At 45.1% G+C, this 26,489-nt stretch overlaps 1 protein-coding gene and 1 long non-coding RNA gene across 2 annotated transcripts in view; one reads left to right on the top strand and one right to left on the bottom strand.

The window, feature by feature from the left end:
• Positions 1-14,271: 14,271 nt before the first annotated feature.
• On the bottom strand, positions 14,272-20,240 carry LOC114210480 (uncharacterized). Its single transcript, XR_003609534.2, has 3 exons — positions 19,474-20,240; positions 19,162-19,305; positions 14,272-15,021 (listed from the first exon to the last, which is right to left on the bottom strand). It is a non-coding gene; the product is annotated as an uncharacterized LOC114210480 (long non-coding RNA).
• Positions 20,241-24,605: 4,365 nt separating this feature from the next.
• DUSP10 (dual specificity phosphatase 10) overlaps positions 24,606-26,489 on the top strand; it is a 38,786-nt gene continuing 36,902 nt past the window's right edge. The window contains exon 1 of the mRNA XM_028104771.2: positions 24,606-24,733. The gene's annotated coding sequence lies outside the window, so the exon portion shown is untranslated. The remainder of the gene's footprint in view (positions 24,734-26,489) is intronic.

The following is a 26,489-nucleotide window of genomic DNA, read 5'->3' on the forward strand; positions in this document are numbered from 1 at the left end:
CATCACTGGGGAGAAGAGGGTTGCAGAAAGAGAACTGAATGTGCGAAGACTCATCTTACATAGTGAGAGAAGCCCAGCGTGCCTGGACTAAGTGGAGGCAGGGAGGCCTGTGTCTGATGAGGTCGCCATGGACCACGGACTCCATGCCAGCCCCTGTGCTTGCATCCGCCCCTCCACTCTGAGTAAACAATTGAGTGAAAGGACTGGTTTGACCATTTTCAGGAATAGTTAATAATTTCCCTCCAGCTAGGTTTAATTAACAGTAGATTTTTATTCTTGTTGCCCAGTAACAAGTCAGGAATCACAGAGGGAGCAATGATTTTGCCAAAAAACAAAACAAAACAAGAGAAAACTTTAACAGAATAGTTGATAATTGGACATCCATCCTGGTTTTCCCCAGTGAAAACATCTGTTTCACTTGTTCACATCTGCTCAAACTTCAGGGTCTGCAACCAATGCTTCCACCTAAAGAGCAACACCCTAAACTGCAACAACACCCCAGTTTTACCTTAGAAAATTCTTCCACTATCCTCCCAGGACAACTTTATTTATTTTTATCCTCATGATCAGTGCAGAAAAAGGAAATAGATTTTTCTTTTAGGGATGATGTTGAAAGCACTGCGTGTTTGCACAGACACACACACGCTTCTACTGAGTGAAATGAAAGAAGTTTAAGAACTATGACTACTGACTAAAAAAACCAAACAACCAGTAAAGCATGTGCAAGCCTGCAAATGTGAGTGTTAAAAAGTGGAGGAAGTGATACGGATATAAATTAGAAGTCAGAGGTGATAGCATCATGGAAATCTACTCCATGCTGCCTCCCCCAGTGAGGACCAGGAATGCGCCTACTAGCAGAGCACCAGAAAAAGCTGCTGAAGGCAACAGAACTATGGTGCGGACATCACCCAGATGGTTAGAGAGTGGCTGACATCGTATGCTTTGAGAAGGAATATCTATTTATTTGTGTTTCTTCAAATCTTTTAGGAGGATGAGAAAATGACATTTAAAACTACTTTGAAGAACCTAATTCTGTTCCAAAAAGAAGAATATGATAATGGAGGAAATGGTGGAACTTGTGTGGAAAGTAGTCCTGGCAGGTCGCCTGGGTGGCTCAGTTGGTTAAGCGTCTGCCTTCCGCTCAGGTCATGATCCCAGGGTCCTAGGATCAAGTCCTGCCTGCCATCAGGCTTCTTGCTCAGCAGGGAGTCTGCTTCTCTCTTTCCCTCTGGTGCTCCCCCTGTTCATGCTTTCTCTCTCTCTCTTTCTCTCAAATAAATAAATAAATAAATAATCTTTAAAAATAAAAAAGAGAGCATTGATTGTTGACAATACAGTAGAGTCCTGGTGAGAAGGAATAGGTGCGAGGTAGTTGGAGAAACAAACTGTACTCTGAGGGTAAGACAGAGCATGAGCTGTTACAGTGGTAATGGGGAGGGGGTCAGGGGCGTCTGGATGGAGAGGAGCCCATAGAAGCCACACAGGAATGGGGGAGGTGACATTGCTGCATGTTTTCCAAGGTAAGTTCTAGAGGTCTTCTCTACAGTGTAGTGTCTATAGCTAATGATACTCAATTGTATATTGGGAACTTTCTAAGAGGGTAGATCTTATGTTGTGCTCAACACACACACACACACACACACACACACACACACACACACACACAAAATAGTAAAGTGGACACGGAAACTTTGGGAGGTAATAGATATTTCTACAGCCATAATGGTGGTGATGGTTTCATGAATGGATATGTATCCCTAAATTCATTGAGTTGTATACATCATATAAGTCCCGCTTTTTGCATCTCAATTATACCTCAATACGGTGGTGAAGAAGAAGAAGAAGAAGAAGAAGAAGAAGAAGAAGAAGAGGAAGAGGAAGAGGAAGAGGAAGAGGAAGAGGAAGAAGGAGAAGGAGAAGGAGAAGGCACAATGATTTTTTTTAAAAAGAACAATGCAGTCTGGTATAAAAGGAAAATGCCCCTGTGGTATGAGAAATACTATATAGTAGGAGTAAACAATTACCAAAAGACAGTAAGTTAGAGTTTCCAATAGAGTTTCCAACAGGATGGGAGGTTCTAGAAGGCAGGGAGGCAGTTGGCAAGTGAGGGGTTTGGGCAGTCCCCAAACACCTGGGATAAGGCTGCAGGCAGGCCCACTGACCTGGAATAAGTGTCGGGAGCAACAGCTTGGAGTCAGGCGGGGCACCTACTGGTTTGGGGGACTTGAAACTTATACAATTTGGGGATCCGATTTAAGAAAAACAGTACAAAATTGCACACACAAAGTTAAATACACAAGTGACTTCATTTAGAACGAGAAAACCACAATGCATTATGTAATTGGAAAAGTTGGTGGTTCACAAATTTTACAAAATACAGAAAAATAATGCAATTTCACAACTGAACTTGACTCAGCTCTATGACCTCCAAAGCAAACTGCCTGATACATCTCTAAAATGCTTTCTTTTTATGTGTTTGGACTCCATATTCTTTGATCACCTTTTCATATTACAATGACTTTGCAATATTATTTTCTATAGAGTGGAAAGATAATTCAGTCTTTCCTCTAACATGTCTGATCAAATTTTTTTAAATAAACTTTCTTTATTAAAACAGGTTTAAATTTGCAAAAAAAAAATTGTGAAGACAGTAAGTAGACCCTGTACACATCATATCCAGTTCCCCTCTTATTAGCCTCTGACTTTAATATGGTACATTTGCTACAATTAATGAAGGGATATTGATACACTGTTATTAACTAAAGTCAATATGTTACTCAGAGATGTCTTTAGTTTTTGCCAAGTATCCTTTTTCTGTTCCAGGATCCCGTCTAGGATACCACATTGCACTTGGTTGTTGGGTCTCCTTAGGCTCCTCTTGGCTGTGAGTTTCTCAGACTTTCTTTGTTTTTGAGGACCAGTTTTGAGGGGGGCTGATCGGGGTTTTGTAGAGTGCCCTTTCATTGGGTTTTACCTAATGTTTGTCTCATTATTAGACTGAGGTTATAGGTTTTGGGGAAGAAAGCCACAGAGATAAAGTGTCATTTTCATCACATATTGTCAGAGGTATGTATCACTCCTCCCCCTCCCTCCTTCTCCTCATTCTGTCCTCTTTGAAAGAAAATCACTATTTGTGGTCCCCACTTAAGAAGCACGGAGTTACAGGGCACCTGGGTGGCTCAGTTGGTTAAGGATCTGACTCTTGATCTCAGCTCAGATCTTGATCTCAAGGTCATGAGTTCAAGCCCCACATTGGGCTCCATGCTGGGTGTGGAGTTTACTTAAAAAACAAAACAAAACAAAAAAAATGAGAGAGAGAGGAGGGAGAGAGAGAAGAAGCAGGGAGTTACCTTCCACCTTGAGGGCAGAGCGTCTACATAAATTATTTTGAAATCTTCAACATGAAAGACTTATCTCTTCTCCCCCACTGATGTATTTATTCAATCATTTATTTGTATCATTATAAATATATGGTATTTATTTCAGACTTCAGATTATAATCCAATACTATTTTATTTATTTTGTTGCTCAAATTGTTTCCACTTGAACCTTTAGAAGCTCTTTCAGTTGGGCTCCTATGCCTCTTTGAAATACCCCTGTCATTATGATTATGATTATGATTAAATACTTTGTTACTTTCTGACTCTACAGGATGCTCCAGTATGCTCTTGTCTATTTCCTTCCCCAGTCCTCAAAGGAGCTCTGGCTCCTTTTTTTGGAGAATGGTATTAGAAACCTAGATTGTAAGTATCAGGTGTATTCATTACTACTACCTTGCATTTGCTCTAGACTCAACTGACAAAACAAGGAAATACAGATGTACACACTAGCCTATATATATATATAAATATTTCTGTATGTAACCATTGGTGTCTGTTAAGCAGAACATTGGTTTACACTGAAGATGTACACACTAGCCTATATATATATGTGTATATATATATATATATATATATATATGAATAGTTCTGTATATAACCATCTATATCTGCATTAAGTGGAACATTGGTTTGTACCGGTGTCTCCAATGCTGGACTGTTGTCTCGTGGATCATCATTCTAGCCTCTTCTCCATGCTCATCTGTAACCTCCTACATCAACAGTGAGGAAGCTGGCCACCCATTATCGACCATCTTTTGCTTACCTAACCAATTCTAGGTAGACATGTACAGCAGTGTAAGAATTGTTAACCCTCCCCCCCCCCATGGGACACAATTTTATCCACTAGAGTATAGTGCTTACATACAGCCTGGTTTGGTCATGAGTCCTGCAGACACCACTAATTTCCAAAGTTACTTAGGTCAGCACCTTTTTCCCCCATCCCTTTCAGGATGTCTGTTTCATACATTTTTAATGCAGTTAGATTATTCGGTCATGTTCTGCATTCCATCCTAAGATCTCCTGACCTCCTAAATGGTTTTTAAAAATGTGTGTGTATTAAAGTTCACTCTGTGCTGCAAAGTGCACAGTGCCGTGGGTCCCTGATCACAGGAACTTTGTTTTTTCCTCATGATGGTTCAGAGAAGTTTCTTTCAGATGTGTTACTCATTCTTAGCAACATCAAATACATTTTTAGGATCGTTATCAAAATTGGGAAAACTCTACTGAGGTTTCATAAATGAGCTGTAGGATTTGGAAGAACTTTCCACAGACTTCCATCAGGTGCCATGCATTTCAAGCCTGGTTTCTTCACACCACATATTTGTGATGCCACAACCGTGCCTATTTGTGTCACAAAAGCAAGTGAGCCCATATACTGGGCAGTGGAAGTATTCCTGGAAATCAGTCTTGCTTTGGAATAGCTAGTAGTCTCTTAACTATACATGAAAGTATTTGGAACCACAGAAAACACCTCTGTGGTTTTAAAGAATTGTAGCTTCAATACATCACTTTTGCAAATTTTTCAAAAATATGAGACCATGTGGACATAATCCTATGACCCTTAAGAAAAGAGGGACCCCGAAGATTTATTGGCTTCATGGCAAATCTACTTCTGAGTCAGACAGACCAGTCAGTCATTCAACAAATATTGACTGAGCACCTAATATGTAAAGAGCTGTGTGTTCAATGATAAATGAGATACAGTCCCTGCCCTCATGCCCTCATCAAAAACCCATGCCACTAGAAAGAAACAGTACAGATTATCAACAAGTAAACAAGCAACTTCAAAATCTTATTTGCCATGAAGACCAAGAACAGGGTGCTCTGACACAGAACATGAGGAGAACCCAGTTTAGAAAAACTGCTAGTGAGGTGGCATTTCAGCTCAGACATGAAGGCAGAAACGGAGTAAGAAATGCAAAGGCTGGGGAAGAGACTTCAGGAGGAGAAATGACAAGCTGAAATATGTTAAGGCTGGAAAGAAGTTAGGCTCTTCTGGGAACTGATGGGGCTGGAATTTAATGATAGAAGAGAAAGGGATATGATTGAGACCCTGCAGTGAGATGGACAGACCTTGCAGCACCTTGCCACAGACCAAGAAAGAGCGAGTTTTCTTCAAAAGGCAGAGACAGCGCTGAAGTTGTTTTAACAAGGGAGTGATTGATTGAGACCGTCTTCTTTTTTTTATTTTTTTTATTTTGCATTTTTTAGAGAGGGGGAGAGAGAGAGAGAGAATCTTAAGCACGCTCCACTCCCCACACAAAGACCGATGCGGGGCTTGATCCCATGACCCTGAGATCATGACACTTAATCGACTGAGCCACCCAGGCACCCAGAGACTCTCTTCTTTCAAAGAAGAGTTCAGTAAGGGGAAAATATGGGGAGAGGAAGAAAGAAAGGACACAGGGAGACCGGTTCTCTGGGTTGAGGGCTGGTTTCACCATTCCCAGACCCTGGGTCAGTTATTCAACCTCTCTGAGACTCAGCGTCCTAATCTGTGAAATGGAAACACACAGTTTTAATGCCTCCCAGGATTATTGTGAAGATTGAATGAAGCTATGTGAGGACAGCATTTATGTAACACCATGGCTGGCATACTGTAAATGCTGAAAAATTGTCAGCTATTATTACCCTTGGTATCATTACTTTTGGGAGCAAAGCACAGTGTCATGCTAGGAGAGGACTGGAAGTTGACAGAGCAAGGACTGAGAGATAAGGGGCCAGAGCCAAAGCCCTGTGGTAGGAATGCAGCCTCTGTGGGGCAAGGGCTGGAGGGTGGAGAGCTGGACCCATGTTCTGAGCAGCGCAGGGGATCTGGGGCATGTGAAGTACCTCTTGCTCTCGGTCAGAATGGTAAGGGAAACTGGGCTCACAGCAGCACAGCAGATGGCCCAGGGGCTGAGTGGGGGTGCATCAAGAAGCTGGGTCTCTCAGCCTGCCCTCTGTCTGCCCAGGGAGTCCCTTGGTGAGACGCACACCACCTGGGACACCAAAGAGTGACCGGAACTTGGAGACCTGAGAGGGCCAGCCTCAGCCCTCAGTCTTTTCTTGTTTTCTCTCGCCAAGCCAGGCACACCATTGAGTGGACAAATGAACTGGAGGCTAACACCCAAAATGAACTAAAGTTGAGGGAAATAAACATTTAACTTTTATTTCTTTCTATTGCTGTTGTGTTCACAGCAAGAGCCACAAGGGAAGGAAGGAACCACTTGAAACTCTTCAATAATTGTTTCCAAGTGAGGGATTTGCCAATTTCCCATCTTTGCCAGAAGACTGTAAAAGACCCCAGGGCTGCTTTACCTGCAGTCAAGTGTCCCCTCTGGGAGGGACTATGCCAGACACTGGGCTACACCAAGGGGCAAGACTGTAGAGGAGCTACCATCACCGAGTTTACAACCCAGTGGGGACAAATTATAAAATTACAAAACAAGAGAAGGGCTGTATGTTCTCATAGTCTGAGGGACATACCCCTGTCTGGGGGATGATGAGGGCTGGTCAGGAAAGTTGCTTACGACATGCAAAGTTCTCTTTCTTGAGAAGCTTAGAGGACACTTTCTTCTTTTCCAGTTCCTCATCCTCTGCCCCTCCAAGCCTGGCTAAACTCTCTGTCTTCCCTTTGCCTCCATGTTGTCCAGCCAACCCCATCCTGAAACTATCCCCGGAGGCAGTTTGCTTCTCATATGGAGTATCTGAACCTTCTTCGACTTCTCCAATTTGCATCTCCATCTCTTGGAAATAACAGCATTTATTTTTTCCCCTCTTGTGCAGTAAAAAAAGCATTTATAATACGTACCACGCGTTGAGCAATGTTTCACATTTACTTTTCACTTGAACCTTATGAGATATGTTCTGGTATTTTCCTAACTTGACAAATAAGAAAACTGAGTTGTAAGGAAATTAAGTAACTTGCCCAAGGTTACATAGGAAGTGGAAGTTGCCAGACTTGTCCTGGAGTCGGTTGATTCCCAAGGCCACGTTCTTAACTATTATGCCATCCTGTCTCCACAAGTGATTGTGATACACCCTGTAACTCTGGGTAACCTTCCCATGGGGAGAGGGCATTTCTGACTTAACAGGGGCCACAAGACACTGAGTTGCACCTGCCCATAATGAGCAGCTCTCTTCCCTGCCACCATGGAAGGGTTGCTTCGACTCCTTAGTGGTAGATGGGGACATTTTCCCCGAGATGAGAGATGGGTTAAAGCAGGAAGAAGAACACATTCCGAGAAGACCTAGATGATGGTCACAGGAGCTGAGACCCATGTCTCTGACTTACTGAGCTGGTGGGCTGGTTGCTCAGGTCAGGAGAAGGATAAGTCAAAGCCAGCTTGTCTGAGGGGCCAGGATGGCAGGGCAGTGGTGCTTCATAGCTGTATGGCCACACTCCTCACAGGCAGGAAGAGCATCTGTGGAGGGGGATATCGTGACAGAAGTGAGCCAGGGCTAGAAATTCCCTTTCTGAAAATTTCTTTATTCGGTCATCAGATCCATGTTGTGCCCCTCCTGTGTTCCAGGCACATAAATCCTGGGCATCCGGGACTGAACAAAATAGACAAATGCCCCCTGCCCCGGAGAGGTTTCATTTGGGTACCTCTGGTGGCACAGTGAACAAATCAGTGACCACAATGCACCTAATCACGCTGGTGATAATGGGATGCCAGCCCTGAAGATAAGCACAGTCAGGGCTGTCATAAGAATGGCTCGGGCAGCAAATATTCACTGTAAGAAGCTGCTTTGCTTCATAGCCAAAGTTTATTCTGGAGTCCCTTCAAAGATGCACCAGAGAGAGATCCGCGAATGTGTGCAAAATGGAATCTAAATAATCAAGAGTGTGCATATGCCCAACTTTTCAGAAATTCACCTCATATAGAGAGCAGGATGTTCCAGTGAGCGGGTACTAATAAGGTGGCCTCATTTCCGTGACTGATGCTTTAATACCTAGTGGAGTTACTGGTTTCACGAGTCGTTTGATAGTAAGACTCTTCCAAACATGGCAATTAATGAATGTCTAGTCACTACAACCGGAGATGATAGTCTTTAATATTAATTTTATAACTCACCTCTTTGGTGACCTTGAATAAGTCATCTCACTTTTGTAAATTCCATGTTCCTTTTTTGAAAAAAGGAGGGGGTGCATTATTTCTAAGTTTCCTTCCCACCCTTACAAAGTATTTCTGTAAGGTTTCATAAAAGAAATCATTCTGGGGGATGAGTATGAATGGAATGCTGCTAAAATGCATGCCAGATGCAGAAGGCGAGCAGGAAATCGGCCAGAGGGTCAGCTCTGAGAGCCTGGATCTGCACATCCTCCTGTATCTGGAGCATTGGACAAGCCATTATGTAGACTGTAGGCATCACTGACTCGGGAGATATTTTGTTTTTCTCCCTGTAGTCAACTGGCATGCTGTTCGTGACCATTTCTCTAAATACCTGAGGTACTTTCAAAGCAGCTGTATACATCTGGGGCCCTTGGAAAATGAGGTACTCTGCATGAGCGAGGTCCCAGAAAACAAAGCTTATTTCTGCAGGCATCCACACTCTCTTGTAGCATCTAACCTCTTTTCCTCTGGGCTGGGATGAGGAACACCTACTATGGTTCTGTGTTGAGCTACGGCAATATGCTGAAGCTTGTTCATGGGGGCAGGTCTGGTCCCCAGATAACTGGGCACTTTTTTTTTATCTTTAAGGCTATTGTGTTTTTGTTTGCTGGTTTGCTTATTTAGTTTTGTTCTTCCCTCTGCAATCCACTCTCATCACCCTTGCTTTTTTGTTTTGTTTTGCTTTTGTTTGTTTATTTTACACATACCTGCTTAGTTGAGGTACCTGAAGGCACTCTGTGCTTCCTGAATGTGTGTGACCTGAGCTTTGTGGCAGTGTGTTTCTCAGAATGAGGCTTTTTGTTTTATATATATATATATATTTTAAAGATTTTATTTATTTGAGAGAGAGAGAGCACACAGAGGGAGAGGGAGAAGCAGATTTCCCGCTGAGCAGGGAGCCCGAGGCAGGACTCAATCCCAGGACCCTGGGATCATGACCTAAGCCGAAGGCAGACACTTAACGACTGAGCCACCCAGGTACCCCAGAATGAGGCTTTTTTTTTTTTAAAACTTTCTATCAGGATGATCTACAAAGCTGATCTTCATGTGGTTATTGGGTATAAAAATCTGTATTTAGAAATCAATACTTAATTCATGAAATAAACAATTGTTTGCTTTCATGAATCTCTTTTAAGTAGGGAGGCCATGGGCACTGGGGGTAAGGAAGGGAGGGAAAATCAGATGTTGTCGAGCCAGGAGGAGTTATTGCTCTGTACAATGTGAAAGTCTGCCTCCTTCCTTGAACTTCATGCTTTCTTATCTGCAAAATGAGGATAGAAACATGAACCTTGGAGCTGTTGTAAAGTTCAAATGTGATCAAGTGTCTGAAATCATGTTGTAAAGGACAGCACGAAATAAAATTGTAACCAGTATTAGGAGACAGCATTGCACTGTAGTTACTCGTGGGCATATCTCATCCTGTAAACTGTAAGCTATTTTAGGACAGAAAGTTTGCCTTATATCCAAGGGTGACATTCAAAATATTTAACAACTGGTAGGGCATCAGCCAATTAGACTCTGGCCATAAAGAGCCAGAATGCCTAGGCTAATGTTCAGACCAGCCTTACTCAGATGCATGGGAATCCTGCAAAGGGACTGGTACGGCACCCTGACATAAGGGATGCTCAGTGAATGGATTTAAAATATTATTTGCTTTGTGAAACATTTCTCTCTGTTTCCACATGACTTCTTAGGGGCATGTGATCTATGCCTGCCCTACTTGACTCCCCAACAGAAATTTTTTTTTCCAAGTTCAGTCCCAGGTACTAATCCCTGAACACCTGAAGCCTCTTTTCTTTTACCTGAGTTACAGATTCATTAACCCAGACTTTTTAGAAATGTTATTATTAGAACTTTAATCACCCATGTCCTCCTTTTAAGGTCTTTCTAAAATTACTTTCTGGCAATAATAATTATGTCAATCAGGGGCCAGCCAAATATAGCTGTGGCCCTTGAGCCAAATCAAGATGGGAGTTTCCAGCTATAATCTATTATTTGGCTCCAGATGATTGTGTTAGCTTCCCCCCACCCCTTCTCTGTCCTACCTATCTTTCTTTTGGCATAAAGTGACAACAACACAACATAGACAATGGAGTCCTAAAGACCAAGGTAGAGTGTCAGATGTGGGTCTTTCTTCCCATCTATTGCTATGTTGCAATCTGGGGCCAGATTCTGCAAGTCATATGTTGCAAGAATGTAAAGGAAACTACAAGATTTTAAGTAACAGGGTCTAAGTCAAGGGCAAAAGCCGAAATGGTAGTGGTGTTGGTGGGGGTTGGGAGGATAGTGATATTTGGGTTGGAAGAGAGCGAAACCAGGAAGCCTAGAAATGAAAAGTAGCTGACAATATGCACAGGTGGTAGGAGTTTTGATTTGAAAGATAGTCTTGGCCAAAGCTGCTTTTGATGGGATCCAGGAGACCTTTTGTGAATGGAACCAGATTCAGTGAGAGAAGACACAGCTCAGCTAGTGGAAGATTTTCAGGAATGGCCTGCCTGATTCCAGCCCCCACCTCTATTGCTGGAGTTCTGTGACTCCATTTACAGGCTTAGTTAGTTCAGTCTGGGCTCTGAGACCACCTTGACCATAGTCAAGCAGCATTTCATGACCCCACGTCCATCACCTCTGCTCAGTACGCAATCAACTAAGTTGTCCGTTTCTGCCTTGACATCATTCATTCATTCAAGTGAGAATGAGGATGGAGAGAAGGTGGACTTGAGAGCTATATGTAAGGGGGAATATCCACCAGGCTGATGAATGACTGGTCAAGATTGGAGAGGGGGTGTGAGATAAATGACCCTCCCTGACATTTCTGGCTTGGAGACCTGGTCGGAGGGAGACACTGACTCACTGAGGAAGACAGCAAAGAAGCAGGAGCAAGTTTGGGAGCTAAGGTGATGAATTCAGTTTGGTGAGAGGGGTCTGTGGGGTATCGAGGCTGAATTGTCAGGAGGAGACTGTACAGATCAGAGTTACCCAAAAGTACCTTCTCTGTGCACTGTGATGAGAAAAGGAGCTCAGCTAGAAGGTAGATTAATGTTCTGCTCCCTTCAGACAGGAAAAAATTCAGTTGAACTAAACAGTGTGCTTAGCGATGTTGTTTATTTGCATTCGGACACAAAGCTCTTTCTCTGAATTGAGACCAGCAACAAACAGTGTGTGGTCCAGCACTGGTCCACAGACCAGACTTCGAGAAGCCTGGGTCTGGGTTGTAAGTTCAGGAGAGTCTGGGCTGGAAGTCCAGGCAGAACACTAGCATATGATGCCCTCCTCACTCTCCCAGAGTGTCCTGCCTCCTTCTTCACTTCTTAAATGGTCCTTCTCTCCCCTCAACATAGAACTGAATGTTTATCACATTCCTTAGTCATCTCAGAAGCCAAGGCGCCCCCTTACTTTCTCAGGCTGCCGATCACCCCTGTCCTGCCCACCCATTCACCCATCCTCTTTCTGCCTGGGCTTGGGGGTCAGAGCTGCTCTCTTCCTCTCTTGTACTGTCTACACCTCATTTCAACCAGCAACTCAGCTCAGCCTCTACTGTGCTCATGTCTCCGCTCTAAAACAAAACAAACAGAAAGCCCCCTCGTGCTAGTGCTTCGTCCATGGAGCTCTTGGCTCCCTCCTTTTCTTAATCACCAAACCTCCTGAAAGAGGAATTCTTGACATTATGTCCACTTCCTCACCTCCATGGCCCCTTGGCCTCCACCTCCTTGTCTCTCCACAACCTGCTCCCCATTGTCGTCTTTCTTCTCTTTTCCGACTGCACTTCCACAAACTCTTCTCCATCCACAGGTGCCTAGCAGATATGATCAGTGTTTTCTTTTCCAGAGGGATTACTGAAAACGTGTTCCTGGGTAAGCTGTGCCAACTCTGGCTTCTAGCATCTTCGGCAAATGAGGAGGTTTGTGCTAGGACTCTTGCAAGGGGTCTGTTCCAGGTATAGTTTGATTCCAGAAATGTTTATTGAACGCTTCTTATGTGCCAAGAATTGATTTAGGACATGTCAAGAAGTTTGAGTTGAGGCTGTTGCAATGTGACAACAGCCTACCCAGTTGCTGCAAAGGCTTTGGGGATGAGGCAGTGTGCTCTCCAGGGCTCTCCAGAGACACAGAACCAACAGGACATATTCAGATATATCAAAGAGGAGATTTATTATAGGAATTGGCTCATAGGCTTGTGGAGGCTGAGCAGTCCCACAAAGTGCAAGCTGGAGACCCAGGAAAGCTGGTGATAGAATATAATTCAGTCCAAGTTCCAAAGTCTGAGAACCCACCCTGTGGTGGATGGGGAGGTGGGGGAGTGGTCATGGGTGTAAGTCCTGGAGTCTGAGGCCAGAGAACCAGAAGCTCTAACATCCACGAGCAGGGGAAGAGAGAAATTAGCTCTTTTTCACCTTTTGATTCCATTTGGATCCTCAATGGACTGGATGATACCCTCCCCTGAGGGTAAGGGCTATCTTCTTTCCCATTTGCTGATTCAAATGCTAATCTCTTCTAGAAACACAAACCACACCCAGAAATAATGTTTATCAGCTATCCAGGCATCCCACATCCCAGTCAAGTTGACATATAAACTTAACCCATCACAGGGCAGCATATAAATAAGACAACAAATAAATAGGATCCTGGCTGCTCGTTCTTATTTAGCCAGGCACCTACTCTGTGTTGGGCATAATGCTACCTGCACAAATGTCATCACTCTTTCTAATCCTCACAGACCCCTGGAAGCTGGAGCTTTTAGTCACGTTCCAAACACCAAACCGAGGCTCAGAAGGGATAAGGAGTGTTCGCACATGAAAACAGGAGACGCTGGAATTGTATTTTGTGGTCTATTTATTCATGTGCTTTCTGGCTTAATGCCTGTTTTCTCTTCTAAACTTTAAACTCTTTTGGGCAGAGAAAGTGTTACTTTTGTTCACCACCGAAACCCTACCACCTAAAAGACTGGCCCAGAGTGGCTTATTCAATTAACTAATTAATCCCATGATCAAATTAAACTCCAGCGTCTCTTGGTTCTAAAGCCCATGCTATTTTTGCTAAGAGACTTGGTCCCTTACAAAGATTCTATGTATGTCACAGACTTTGGGAGGAACACGAGAGCCCCATTAGTGAATTTTTGAGAGGATTTCTGTGTCATTTTGGGCTAGGTCTTGTCAGAGAGCACACACCCTGATTGAAGGACCCAAGATGGCCAAGCAGTTAGATGACCAATCCATCTTTGAAAGGGGTGGGGAGAGGAATGCAGCGATACGCACCACAGCATCAGTTCTGAGACCCACGGAGATGGATTAAGAGATGGATTTGGGGGAGCCTGGGCTCGGTTGGTTGAATGGCCAACTCTTGATTTTCGCTCGGGTTGTGGACTCGGGGTCCTGAGATCGAGCCCCCCTGTTGGACTTCCATGCTGAGGGTGGAGACTGCCTGGGATTCTCTCTCTCTCTCTCTCTGCAAACCCCTGCCCCCCACTCTCTCTCTCAAAAAATAAAAAGAGATGAATTCAGTGCCTGGTGAAAAGGAACCAAAAGAGTAGGGAATCCATTCCCTTACAGAAACGTCTAGGGCCAGCTCTGTTGATCTGGAGCAGAACTCTCCAAAAGCAATTTAATGTAAGCCACAAATGCAAACGATCTATGTTAACTGAAAATTTTCTAGTAACTCCATTTAAAAAAAGTCATTGCAAGTGAAGAAAGTGAAACTAATTGTAATATATTTTATTTCACCCCATATTTTTTTCTAAAGATTTTTATTTATTTATTTGTGAGAGAGAGAGAGCTAGAGCAAGAGAGAGCATGACCTGGGGGAGAGGCAGAGGGAGATGGAGAAGCAGACTCCCCGCTGAGCAGGAAGCCCAATGTGGGACTCAATCCCAGGACCCCAAGATCATGACCTGAATCTAAGGCAGACGCTTAATCAACTGAGCCACCCAGGCGCCCCTAACCCCTTATTTCTAAAATGTTATTTCAACATGTAATCAAGATGAAATTATTAATGAGATATTTTATTCTTTTTTTCCTACTGAATCTTCAAAACCTGGTATGTATTTTACACTTAGAGTCAATGTTAATGCAGATTAGCCCCAATTCAAATGCTCAAAGAGGCACACATGGCTGGTGGCTACTGAATTGGATGGTCTGGGTCCAGATGTGTGATCTGTGGACCAGCTGCATCAAAATCATGGGGAAGTGTATTAGGAAATGTAGAATCTTGGGTCGCATCTCCACCCTACTGAATCAGAGCCAGCATTTTTATAAGATACTCCGGTAAAAATCTGTGTGAATCTAGAGTTGGAGAAGCTCTGGTCTAGAGAACAGGCTTCTGGTCTGCTAGAAACTGGGGAGGATGAAGCAGAGTTGCAGATTTGGAGTCAAGCTCCCCACACATTCCTGATAAAGAGCCAGGGAAACTGAAAACACTATGTAGCTGCAGAAATAGAGGACGCTTTAGTCTCCGGTGTGGTTTTGTGACTGTGACCTCTTCATTTTGAGAAGTCCACTCTTTAGGCTCCTATGCTGAGATCTTATAATGATCCAACCGCATGTCGATTACCTTGGAAAAGCAAAAGTAACAAGAATCAAGTAACTGCAACATTAGTTCTGTGATTTAAAATGGCTCTTAAAACATGATAGAAAACTGAGAAAGCAATCTGTACTTACTATGGAAACTCCCGACAAGCTCCAATTTCAGGATGTTTAGATAAAGATTAAATATGCATTTGGGGGAAAGCAAACATATTCATATCTTTCTTCCTTCAGGCTAAATGGACACAAATAAGGAGCTCAGAAACATAACTCCGGGGTTATTTTTATCTTTCCAATCTCTAGATTGCTTTAGAATCCAAAGCCAAATGGGAGTTTCTACATTTTCCTAATAAATTGTGACGGGTGGGGTGGGGTAGAGTGAGACCTTTGTTTTCCTTCTGTATCAGTTATCCTATCTTAGATTAAGTTTTTTAAAAAGCTTTTTTTTTTAAAAAAAAAGATTTTATTTATTTGTCAGAGAGAGAAAGAGAGAGAGGGAAAGCACAAGCAGGGGGAGCAGCAGAGGCAGAGGGAGAAGCAGGCTCCCCGCTGAGCAAGGAGCCCGATGAGGGACTCGATCCCAGGATCCTGGGATCATGACCTGAGCTGAAGGCAAGTCGCTTAACCGACTGAGCCACCCAGGTGCCCCTAAAAAGATTTTCTATCTTAGATTTATTGAGAGTATCCTTATCACCCTTTCACTAGTTTTAAACTCTTGGACATTAAGACAGTCAGATGAAGATGCACTCAATTGAGTGTGTCTTTAGTAATTCAGGACAGGAACAGAGATGGGTTAACACATGACACAATGTGCATCTCCTAGGCTTTCCTCTGCTTTGTCCATAAAAAGAAAGAAAGGTGTATTGGTCAGGGTTGTCCAGAGAAATAGAACCAAAGGGCTTACGTATAATATACATAGAGAGAGATTTATTTTAAGGAATTGGCTCATGTGATTAAGAAGGCTGGCAAGTCCAAAAGTTGCAAGATGGGCCAGCAGACTGGAGACGTAGGAAGAGCCCATGTTGCAGTTGAAGTGCGAAGGCCACCTGCTGGTAGAATTCTCTCTTGCCTGGGGGCGATCAATCTTTGATGCCTTCAACTGATTAAATGAGGCCCACCCACATTATGGAGAATAATCTGCTTCACTCAAAGTCCATCAGTTTAAGTGTCAGTTTTATCCAAAAGACAACCCTCACAGAAACATCCAGAATAATGTTTGACCAGCTATCTTAGCACCGTAGCCCAGCTGAGTTGACGCATGAAATGAATCATCAGAGGTGAAAATCATGGTAGCTTAAACACACAGAGGGAAATGCTCTGCACCCTCATTGGAGAGAAGCACAATCTGCTCCTCATATTGTGAGATCAGAGAAACTTGTCTTTGGGATTGTCCTGGGTTCGAATACAGTGGCTCTGGGCATGTACTGGAACATCCTAAAATTTCCCCTCATTCAGCTTTCCCAGAGGCAGAGACTAAATGCTTTCATCCTTGAGGCTCCATGGCTGGGCACAGGAGCAGACTGTTGCCACCTGAGTCAGAGCTGCCCCTCGGAGAGATGCATTAAGACCAACAGCCCTACCGCTTCCTTCCCATCCCAGGTGTGGGAGTCCAGTGTCTGCTGGGGACCGCCAGACTCAGCATCAGGGCCACCACGTGTTTGGCTGCAAAGCATTCAAAACTGCTTGCTGTGGCCAGATTCTGTTCCCGTCTGTCTTGCTTGTGAAAACAAAAATGTCTGGAATTGGCAACATTTCCTCTACTTGTCCACTCTTTGCTCTTTCTCTGCCCCAGTATACACCTCCCAACCCTGCAGTCAAAAATACAAGCAAAAAATTTATAAACCGAACAAAAATTCCCAGCCATCTCTGTCTTCCTTTTGCCTTCTCTCCTTCCTTCTTTTGGTCCTTTCTTCTTCCTTCCACAACTAATTTTGATGATTGGAGGGCAGAAAGTGGGAAAGCAAAAGTTTGACCTTCTAGAAAGTAGTTCTAAATGCTAGATGGGCTAGAAGCAACCATCGGTGGAATATGCTGGATGATCTTGATGGGCAAAATGTCTGAATATCTAACTTCTTTATCCACATTCTCAAGAACTCACATATTACGTGAGGATTGGGATGATGCATGGAAAAAGGAATCAGAATCTGCTGGCATTTCTGTTCTGTGAAGAATATAGAGAAAACACTTCATTGGATTGGTTGTTGTTATTAATCCAATTTAAAATTCAGAATAGCAATTTATCAAGTAGTATCCATTTTCCTGGTTCCTAGGAATAGGAATTGCAAAAGGCAATATTGGGGGTGGCTAAGAATTCCCTGTGAATTATACATCTTAATATGTCCCCTACACACACCTGTCCCAAACTCCATGTGTTGGCAGATGAATGATGCACAGCACCAGCTCTGTGTGGCCACCTTCTGATCCAATCTATTTATCTTCTTTAAATTGTATATATTTTTTGTGAACTGGAAGTTTATGGCATCGATAACATTTTCTTCTTCTCTAAGATTCCTGCTTGAACTACAAATCTAGGCGACTTCAACAGAGATTTTACTCTTACTTGTGAATATCTTGCATTGACACGACCTGACCTGACCTGACCTGCATTTATTTGAACATCTACTACGTGCCTGGGTGTTCCAGTGGGCTCCGTACTCAACCCATGGTGGACACTTCAATTCACCCAGAAAGGGACTCTTCTGCCACATTTGTGCATTCTTAGCGCTTGCAAGCTGAGAATGTAATTCTAAAGTGGTTGCTTTATCCACCACATAAATCAGGGACAACACTGAACACCCCGCCCCCCCACCCCGAGCTGGGTGCCTATGGGGACATGAGCCACCTTCACAGAACACAGAAAGTGTTCACAGAACACTAAAAACAGACTTCTCAGGTCACTACTCCCCATCTAGTCCAGAACCGGAACAGCATGTTTTTAAGAGCACATCACCCATTCTCAGTAGGACGAAGAACTTGTGGGCTTCCAGGCACGGGTTTGGATGAAATGCCTCTTTCTGAAAAATCTATTCATCAGCATCAGTTACATGCTGGAAAATAAACACTGGCCGAGCTGCCTGGCCGGGAGAGAAGCACATGAAAACGGATGCCTTTGAATATTACAAAAGGGAAGATGTTGAAAGAGAAAAGGAACATGCCTTCCTTCTGCTAAAACTCAGTGCACACGAAAGGTGAAATTTTCCTGAGCATGGAAGACGATCACAGTGCACAGAGTGCTGATGGATGCAAAATTTGAGTATGATACGGATCATAATGAGATGGATGGTAATGAGAAAGATGTTGATATTTCCGTAGAAGCCAGGAGAAAAAGAAATTGAAGTTAAACTATGAAGGGAGAGAATATGGTAAGCAAACAAAGGGATGTACAAACAATGGGGCTTCGTAGGGATAGACATTTGGTTAATATCTGCATAAGTAATTCAGAAGAGGGCTGGATTTAGGGACTTCAGAGGTGCCTTAACTTTTCCCCATGGCAGAAGGCCCAGATCAGTAGCTTCAAAGGCATCAGACGTGCCAGGGTGTGCATCTAGGGAAAAGCAGTTCAAGGGTATGCGTAAGAAACGTGCTCAGATCATTCAGCCGCGCGTTTCTTCGTTCACCAGGAACTTCCTGAGCTCATGCTCCACTCCACACTAGCCCCAGTGCCTGGCTTGGGGATGGGACTGTGGACTAGTCCAGGTCTGGGTAACGGAGCTGTCTTAGGCCTTTCCTCGCTGCCTGCAGCAGTGACCAAAACACTAACCAAGTTTAGAGCGCTATTCTGGGAGGATTCTGGAAACAAAGTGGAGGTTTTGATCCCGTCCCAAATGTGGAGGATCCAGCAGCGAGAGAGTCCATGTGAGGACATAAGGGACTCCAAAGAAGTTCAGGAGAAAGCAGAGGAAAAAAACAGCGAATTCTCACAAAGAGGCAATTAAAAGTACGCCGGCAGTCTGGAGATGGAGGCAAATACGATAGAAGTTTATAAAATCACAGAGAGAGTGAATTAAATCACACATAATGGTTAAAAGCAGATGTTCTGGCGCCGGATTGTCTGGGTTCAAATGTTGCCTCTGCTGTTTTGTAGCTGTGTTACCCGGGGCAGATTCTTCACCCGACTGTATTTCTGTGTCCTCATCTTTCAATTAAGGCTAATAAAAGTAGTACTTACTTATAGCCGCGATGCGGATGTGAAGCTTTGAGTGAGTTAATGCACGTAGATCACTTGCAGCAGTGCTGGGCACAGAACGAAACAAGACTCCGCACCCGTTATTCTTATTTTCCAAATGCCAGATCTTTAAAGCCAGTTCAGTCCCTGTTTAATTTTGTAAAGATAAGTAAGGCACCGTGTGACACACTGGGCCATGTGAAGGAGCTTGTTCTATCCAGGACTAAAAGATGCTGTGGATGTAAGATTAATTCCTTCACGTTAGACCTGACCCAGGTCAGAGGGGCTTGAGGAATGCTTAGAGGGCATGTTTACCTCGGAGGCTTGGGCTTGTCTTGGCATCCCAGGAGGTCCCTTCACAGCTCTCAGTCACAGCCTGCTGGGGCTGAGCCACTGTGGGTCTGACAGCATTTTCTAATGAGAAGATGATCGCTCAGCCTGGCAAAGGGGAAAATGTTAAGTCTTTGATGTAGCAACACACAATAATAATAGACCTTCCATCCCAGAGCAACACGTTCCTGGAAACCAACCACCAGTGAGTTTTTTGTTTGGTATTTTCATAAAGAAAAGAAGTTGTGTCAATGATCCACACACATGGACCTAGCCAGAATCTGTTTTGACAAAGAGCAGGAGGTATTTCTGAGGTCACAAACGGAGGGACGAGTGGAGGGGGAGGAAGATTTTGGAAAGGTGTCCAGTTGCCTCCCAGTTGAGACAGGGAGTTTATTAGTCCCCAACAGGTCAGTCACTTCCTCTACTGTAGAGGCCACACTGGACCTTGAGATGAAGTTGAGGTTGAGTCCTGAGGTCAAGCATGGCTTTGGCCAGGTCATTGCCATTCCCTGGGCCTCCAGTTGCCTTATAGGTAAAATGATGGGCCAGAATTAAAACAACAAAACAAAACAAAACACCAACTGGAGTTCTCTCTTCAGATGAAATCTTACTTTGGAGTCTCAGGAACAGAAGAATACATCTCAAGTTGGGGGTAGGGGGTGGGTGCATGGTCTCAGAGCTCCTCCAGCTTACCACCAGGGCTCTGGCTTTACCCTTCGCCTGGCACTGGTGTCTCCATTCCCTGTGGCTCATCCTAACACAGTTTGAAAACCACCGGCCTAGATACGCTCTAAGTCCTCTTCGGGTCTAGCATTCTGTGGTTCTGGTGCCTTTGGCACCAAAGTGTCCTCAAATCAAAGGAGGGATTACAGGCCCTAGAACAGCACTGCCCACACTTTAAAAGATGTAAAGTGCATTAAGTCTTCCAATTTCCTAATAGTCATATTCTAAGAGGTAAAAAGAAACAGGTAAAATTAATTTCACTAACATATTTTATTTAGGGGTGCCTGGGTGGCTCAGTCAGTTAAGTGTCTGCCTTTGGCTTAGGTCATGATCCTAGGGTCCTGGGATTGAGCCCCACTCAATCACTCAGCAGGCAGTCTGCTTGTCCCTCTGCCCCTTCCCCTCCCCCTGCTCATGCTCTCTCCCTTGCTCTCAAATAAATAAAATCCTAAAAAAATTTTATTTAGCCTGACATATCCAAACAATTCAACATGTAATGGACATAAAAATAATTGAGGTATTTTACATTTTTTACATGAAGTTTTCAATATCCTGCATGTATTTTAAACTTACATCGCATTTAAATTTGTATTTGCCACATTGTAAGTGTTCGGTAGTCACATGTAGCAAATGGCTGCCATACTGGAAAACTCAGATACAGAACCTTCCATGGCTCAGAGCCTTTTCCAAAGTCACAGGTGCAACCTACCCATGACTTTAATGAGAAAGATCTACAGGCCTCCTGTGTCCAAACTCGTGGATAGTGAGACAAGCAGATGGGCCGGCTTCTATTTCCAACACCCCCCAAACACAGGAGTGGCCACCTCTTTTAGGGGATCCTTCTCACCAGCCTTTCTCTGGCCTGGAAAGTGCTTTGGGATGTTTCTCCAGGCCAGCCTCAATGACCTCAGCTCCCTGGACACCTCACCTTTCTATCCCTCAGCTGATTCCCCACTTCTTGGTAATTTACTTACTATCACCTTTATCTTGTGATGTATTATTTCTAAGTTTTCTTTAAGCCTTTCTCTGCCTTAATTCTAGTACCTCCATGAATCCATCTCGACCTTGAGGATTATTTTGAAAACCCAGCTCTCACACCGGTCCCTACCTTCTGCCATCATCCCACACACGTAACCATTTGAGGGCACATTAAGGAAGTCATTTAATTAATACATTTTTTCAACATTATCCATATTATATCTTATATGTTGGCCTAAGTTATCTTCATCTTTTGGCTCTAACATATAGTGCTTTCCACCAAAACAGTATTTTCCTCATGATGTTTGTTGGAACAAAGATATGGCTCAGCACAATCATGTCACAACACTCAAATACACTGAAGATGCTTTGTGGTTTCTTTGGGACTAAAATTGAACATTAAGTCTTTGCTGGCTATTTCTATACAGATCAGGTTCATAGCCATTGGCTGGCTGGTATTACAAATTTAAATCTACGGGCAGTACTTCAGATAGTGTTTTCACATTTATGACTCAAAAAAAAAAAGAAAAGAAACAAAATCACCTCTTTTTGTACAAAAGCAGCTCAGAAGTGTAACGACTGAAAAAACAGCCATATGTAATCTGTTTTCTACACTCTATAATTTGAACATAGGCTATACCTTTATAGATGCTTAATTAAAAAATAATTACATGTTTGTATACGTTAATGATCTGGTAATTCTTCCATGTTTCAAGTTTGATAAATGATGAGGAATTTTGCCATTTTTCCTAATTTTTCAGTTTGGATGGCTTTGACTCTTAGTCAACTAAATTATAATAATCCACTAGTTTTAAACTATAATAAAATAATCATTAAATGAGTTAAATTTGTTTTTGAAGTGACATTCCCCTTCTGGGTCTGTGGGAAAAGCTGTTATAAACTCTTCTGCTATTATATAAATCCCTACTTTGTTTGGGTTTAGATAGTGAGGCATTAGCAATGAATTCATAATCTAGAGATCACAAATGCTTTTAAACAGAGGCACCCAGTCTCTGGAAGCAAGGACAATGCTTTTTTACTGAATGCCTTTTATCAGCAAGTCATCATGGTGTCCCCTCTTGCCACTCCCTGCCCCCAGCACTCCCACCAGGACTTTTCCTTCTGGGCTGGGGTGTTACCATTTTACAGATAAATAAATAAACACAGTGACTCTGGATGAACAGACACTACAGATGAGAGAATCGGGACTTAAAACCAGAACTTTCTGACCCTGAATTAGCAAACATTTTTCAATAATTGTCTATGGTTAGGGAAAGGCAAGCTATTAAAGCTCCAGACAGATCCAGGGTAGACCCTCTGGGAACTTCTTTTCTGATTTCTATGAAATTACCCAGAACCAGTTCCTTGTCCAGGACCTGCTGATCCCCAAGGTGTAAGGACCAAAGAAAGGGTGTGCCCTAAGTACTCATTAGTTATCATTAAGAGCATGAACGTGTATGTGTGTTGGTGTGTGAATGCAGAAGGGGATACCCAAAACCCTTTCCTTTTTAAGATGATTGTTTGCATTTACTGCACGTGGAAACATGGGTGTGAAGGCTGGACTGTGTATGTGCATGCACATATGTAAAAATTATACATATATTCCCCTCCACCCTAGAGGAACCCAAGGGGATATCTCTTAGTAGCTCTTTGAGCGTGTAGCTGGCCAACTCTGGGCATCTTCTGATTTTAGATCTGCACTGAAAGCAATTATATGAGTATGTCGCTGCCACTTAGCTTACTTAATAGTCCTGGAGCCTTAAGTATATCTCCAAACACCTTCAATCTAGTAAGAGAAAAAACTCATAGCCAAATATTCTATAGTGCTCCTAATATAATGTACTCCATTGTCATTATTAAACTCCGTCGCTTCTGGCTCTCTGAGACAGGAGAGGGAAAAGGAAAAGCTCTATTTCTTGAGGGTTCTCTGATGCAGGCTCTCCGTAGTTCATCTTATCATCTCCACTCCTCTGCATAGCCCAAGATAACTTTCCCGCAGTTTCCCTGATATTTTCGTGCCCAGGCGCAAGCCGGCCTGCCTCGCCCCCCACTCTTTTCCTCGGGACGCATGCCTGGGCCTGCGACCCAGCGGACGGCAAAAAAAAAAAAAAAAAAAAAAAAAAAAAAAATCTGGAAAACCCAGAGGGTCGGCGCCGCCTCCTCGACGCTCCGCAGGCTACACTCGATCTAGTTATTCACACTCAGCTCCGGCTCCTTTCCTCCAGCGGTGGTGTTCCAGAAGCGCCGGGCTAGCTGTCCTCTGCTCGCCTGGGGCCTTGCGGGGTGGCGGGGCGGCTGCCGAGGGCGTGGGGACGGCGGGCCGCAGGCCAGGAGCTGGGACCCTGCGCGCGGGGCGGGAGATGCGGCCGCCGGGGTGTGGCAAGCGCACGGTGAGCCCCGCGACGCCCGGCCTAGTGGGCGCGCTCCCTGCCGCTTACTGGCCTGGACCCAGGCCGCCGCCTCTGAGCAGCCCTCCGCAGCGCCGCCTTGGTGTTCCCGGCAGAGCCCCGGGAAGCGGGTGGGGGACGGTGGGGGCGTGACCGGGGCGCAGATGCAAGCGAGCCAGAGGGCGCCGCGCCACTGCCGCGCGGGGTAGCACTAGGGCAGCCGGAGGGGCAGCGACATCTGCGGGCGGGCGGCCGACGCTTCCCGGCGGCGCTGAGCCGAGCGGGGCGGCTCGAAGACGCGGGGCGCAGCTTGGCTGGGTGGGCCTCCCTTTCCGGGGACTGCCGGCCGGCTCGCCAGCTGCGCCCGTGCCCCGGCCCCCAGCGCATGGCTGGTGCTCGCGGGCCGGTGCGGAAGCGACGCCCCTGGCTGCTCGCTCACGTCGGTCCCACCGCAGGCGGCTCGGCGACGTCTAGGGTTTGTCAAAGCACCTCGGGCGACTAGGAGAACCCGGTTTCCCCACGGGGGGACGGCGATTATAGTTTCTTGCCTTTAGAAAGTTACTCCGACACTTTTGATCTTCCGTCCTGAGTAAGGAGGAAAAAGAGCGATCTGCCCCCGGGCTAGGGGCCGCAAGGGGATCCGGGCAAAGGGACAGAGCCAGTTTTAAGCCCGAGCTGCGAGTCCGGCCCATTGACACTTCAGCCCCGGAAAGGGTTAACTGCATCCAGCCGGTTCGGTTTACATGTAAATAGAGAGCAGCTGCTCCGCGCGGGCCCCGGCTGGCCCTTTTAAGTTTTTGATTGGTTGCCAATGACATCACCGCCCGTGTTATAACGCTGAGGACCCGGAGCGGCGTCGGATAAACCCTCCTTAAAGAGACGATGCCACGCCCCCGGCCCCTCCCCCCCGGCTGTCCATTGGCCGCGGGCCTCTGTGAGGTAGCGGTCAGCTTTCTCCGGATTCCTATTGGCCCAACGTGCCGTCGGTCGGCAGCCGGCCCGCCCCCTCAGAACCTTACATTTACAGTGTAGCAAAAGAGAAAGTAACTATGTTGCTGCTGGAGATCAATGAAGCCAAGTGAATGGGGGCTGAATGGGCGAATCCTTAGCTGAAGCGGAGCGCCAGATGGTGGAGGGCTACACTTATTTATGAAGTAAGTGGAAGTCACCGCGGCTACTCCTGAGAGCCTGGGAGTGTAAGGCGGTGTGAGTGTGAGTGTGAGTGTGTGTGTGTGTGTGTGTGTATGTGTGTGTGTGTGATGCGATGCTCACGGGGGAGCCACAGCAGGTGAGGTTAAAGGGTTCCGGCTGTTGGCTCACGCTTCCCTGTGCGTTTACTCTCTCTGCAGAGAGAGTTGGATTTGGGGAGAAGAAGAAAATGAGGTTTGTTGGGATGCTTTGCGGCAGTTTTAAATGCCAGGGGCTTGTTAGTGTGCTATGTTGCGAAGGGGGATAAGCGCCCAGGAGTGGGGAAGTAGCATTCTCTAACGACTTAATTTTCTTTCCAGCCCCTGCCTAGAGGTGGAAGGACGACTAGCAAGGGAGCGGGGATAGCTTAGTGTTTCTCTGGGAGGTTTCCTGGGCCAGTCTGGATGCTTTCACGGGCAATATATACGTCCGACCCTCTGCTGCAGGGATGCAGATCTCTTTATACACTCCGGGCGTGTGTGTGTGTGTGTGTGTGTGTGTGTGTGTGTGTGTGTGTGTGTGTGTGAGCCGCGCACTCCGTGTGGAGGTGGGGGTCCCAGCCTGTGACTCCGCGAACACGCTTATGCGTCCCTCGCAAAGGAAATGGGCTGTTGATCCTGGGACGTACCCTACCTGGTAACACAATAGCAAAGACTTTCACCGCTTGGTCCAGCTGGGAAACAGTTACAGCTTCTGGAATAGTACTTGCTCTTCAAAAAAATACTACGCAAGGGAGCGAGGGAGGGAAGGGGCGGGAGGGAGGGAAGGGGTTGAATCCTTCTCTCCCATCCAAAAGTGGGTAAGAGAAACCTGAGTCCGTGGGGATCTGTGGACGTGTCGGGTGCGTGTCTCTGTGTGTATGCGTGTCTCTGTGTGTATGCGTGTGTGTGGATTCTGCCTGTGACACTTTGGCTCTGTGTGGGAGAATGGTGACGGTCCTGTGTAGACGAATGATAGATGACATTTTTCCAGACATCTCTTAAAGTTCGTTTAGGTGAGTGACTCTTGCATGGGGTTTGGTTTCTCTGAGCATGTCTAATAGAAGAGGAGCCAGTAGGGTTGGGTTGTAGAGTGCCCCTGTGCCTACGGGAAGGAAGGAACTTTTCCTTTGCAGGCACCCCGTCAGGAGACAGGAGATGGACCCAGTGGGCAACACTTCACTGCCCCCTTTAACAGGCACTGGCTAATTGGAAAGTCCTTTCTATGGAATTCATCCTCTTCAAGGGGTGGGGGTCTATCTGTGGGGGATTGAAATATTATACACAGTGGCTGCCTCCCATTGAGAGAAGCTCTTGGATGCACAGTCTGTGCCAACAGGGAACTGAAGGAGGGAGCAGAGTTGAAGTGGTCCTTTCCTTAAAGGCAGGAGTGTGGGAGGTAGGGGAGAAGGGGGGAGATGAGGTGGGCAGCAAAGGAGCAAAGGGTGATGGATCTGCCAGGGTTGGGGGTTACCAGATCTGGCTCCTTGGCCTGAGGCTTTGTTTCAGGACATTTCGTTTGTAACAAAAGGGGAAATGCAGATTAATATATAAGAGACTAACAGGAAACATGGGAGGTTTTAATATGACTATGTTGTGCTTTTCAAAGGAATGCAAAGCAAGAATAGCTCCTAGTTAAAGAGATTCACTTAGGGGGATACTTCCATTCTGATTTGCAGAAAGTTGCCATCCTCCCTGATGTATATTTAGCTGCTGTATATTTCGGTGAGCCATGCCATCGCTC

The sequence above is a fragment of the Eumetopias jubatus genome, unplaced genomic scaffold (genome assembly GCF_037043125.1).
Source record: "Eumetopias jubatus isolate StellerSeaLion01/CBP00866 unplaced genomic scaffold, mEumJub1_p1.0 scaffold_12, whole genome shotgun sequence".
In the NCBI taxonomy this organism is placed as follows: Eukaryota; Metazoa; Chordata; class Mammalia; order Carnivora; family Otariidae; genus Eumetopias; species Eumetopias jubatus.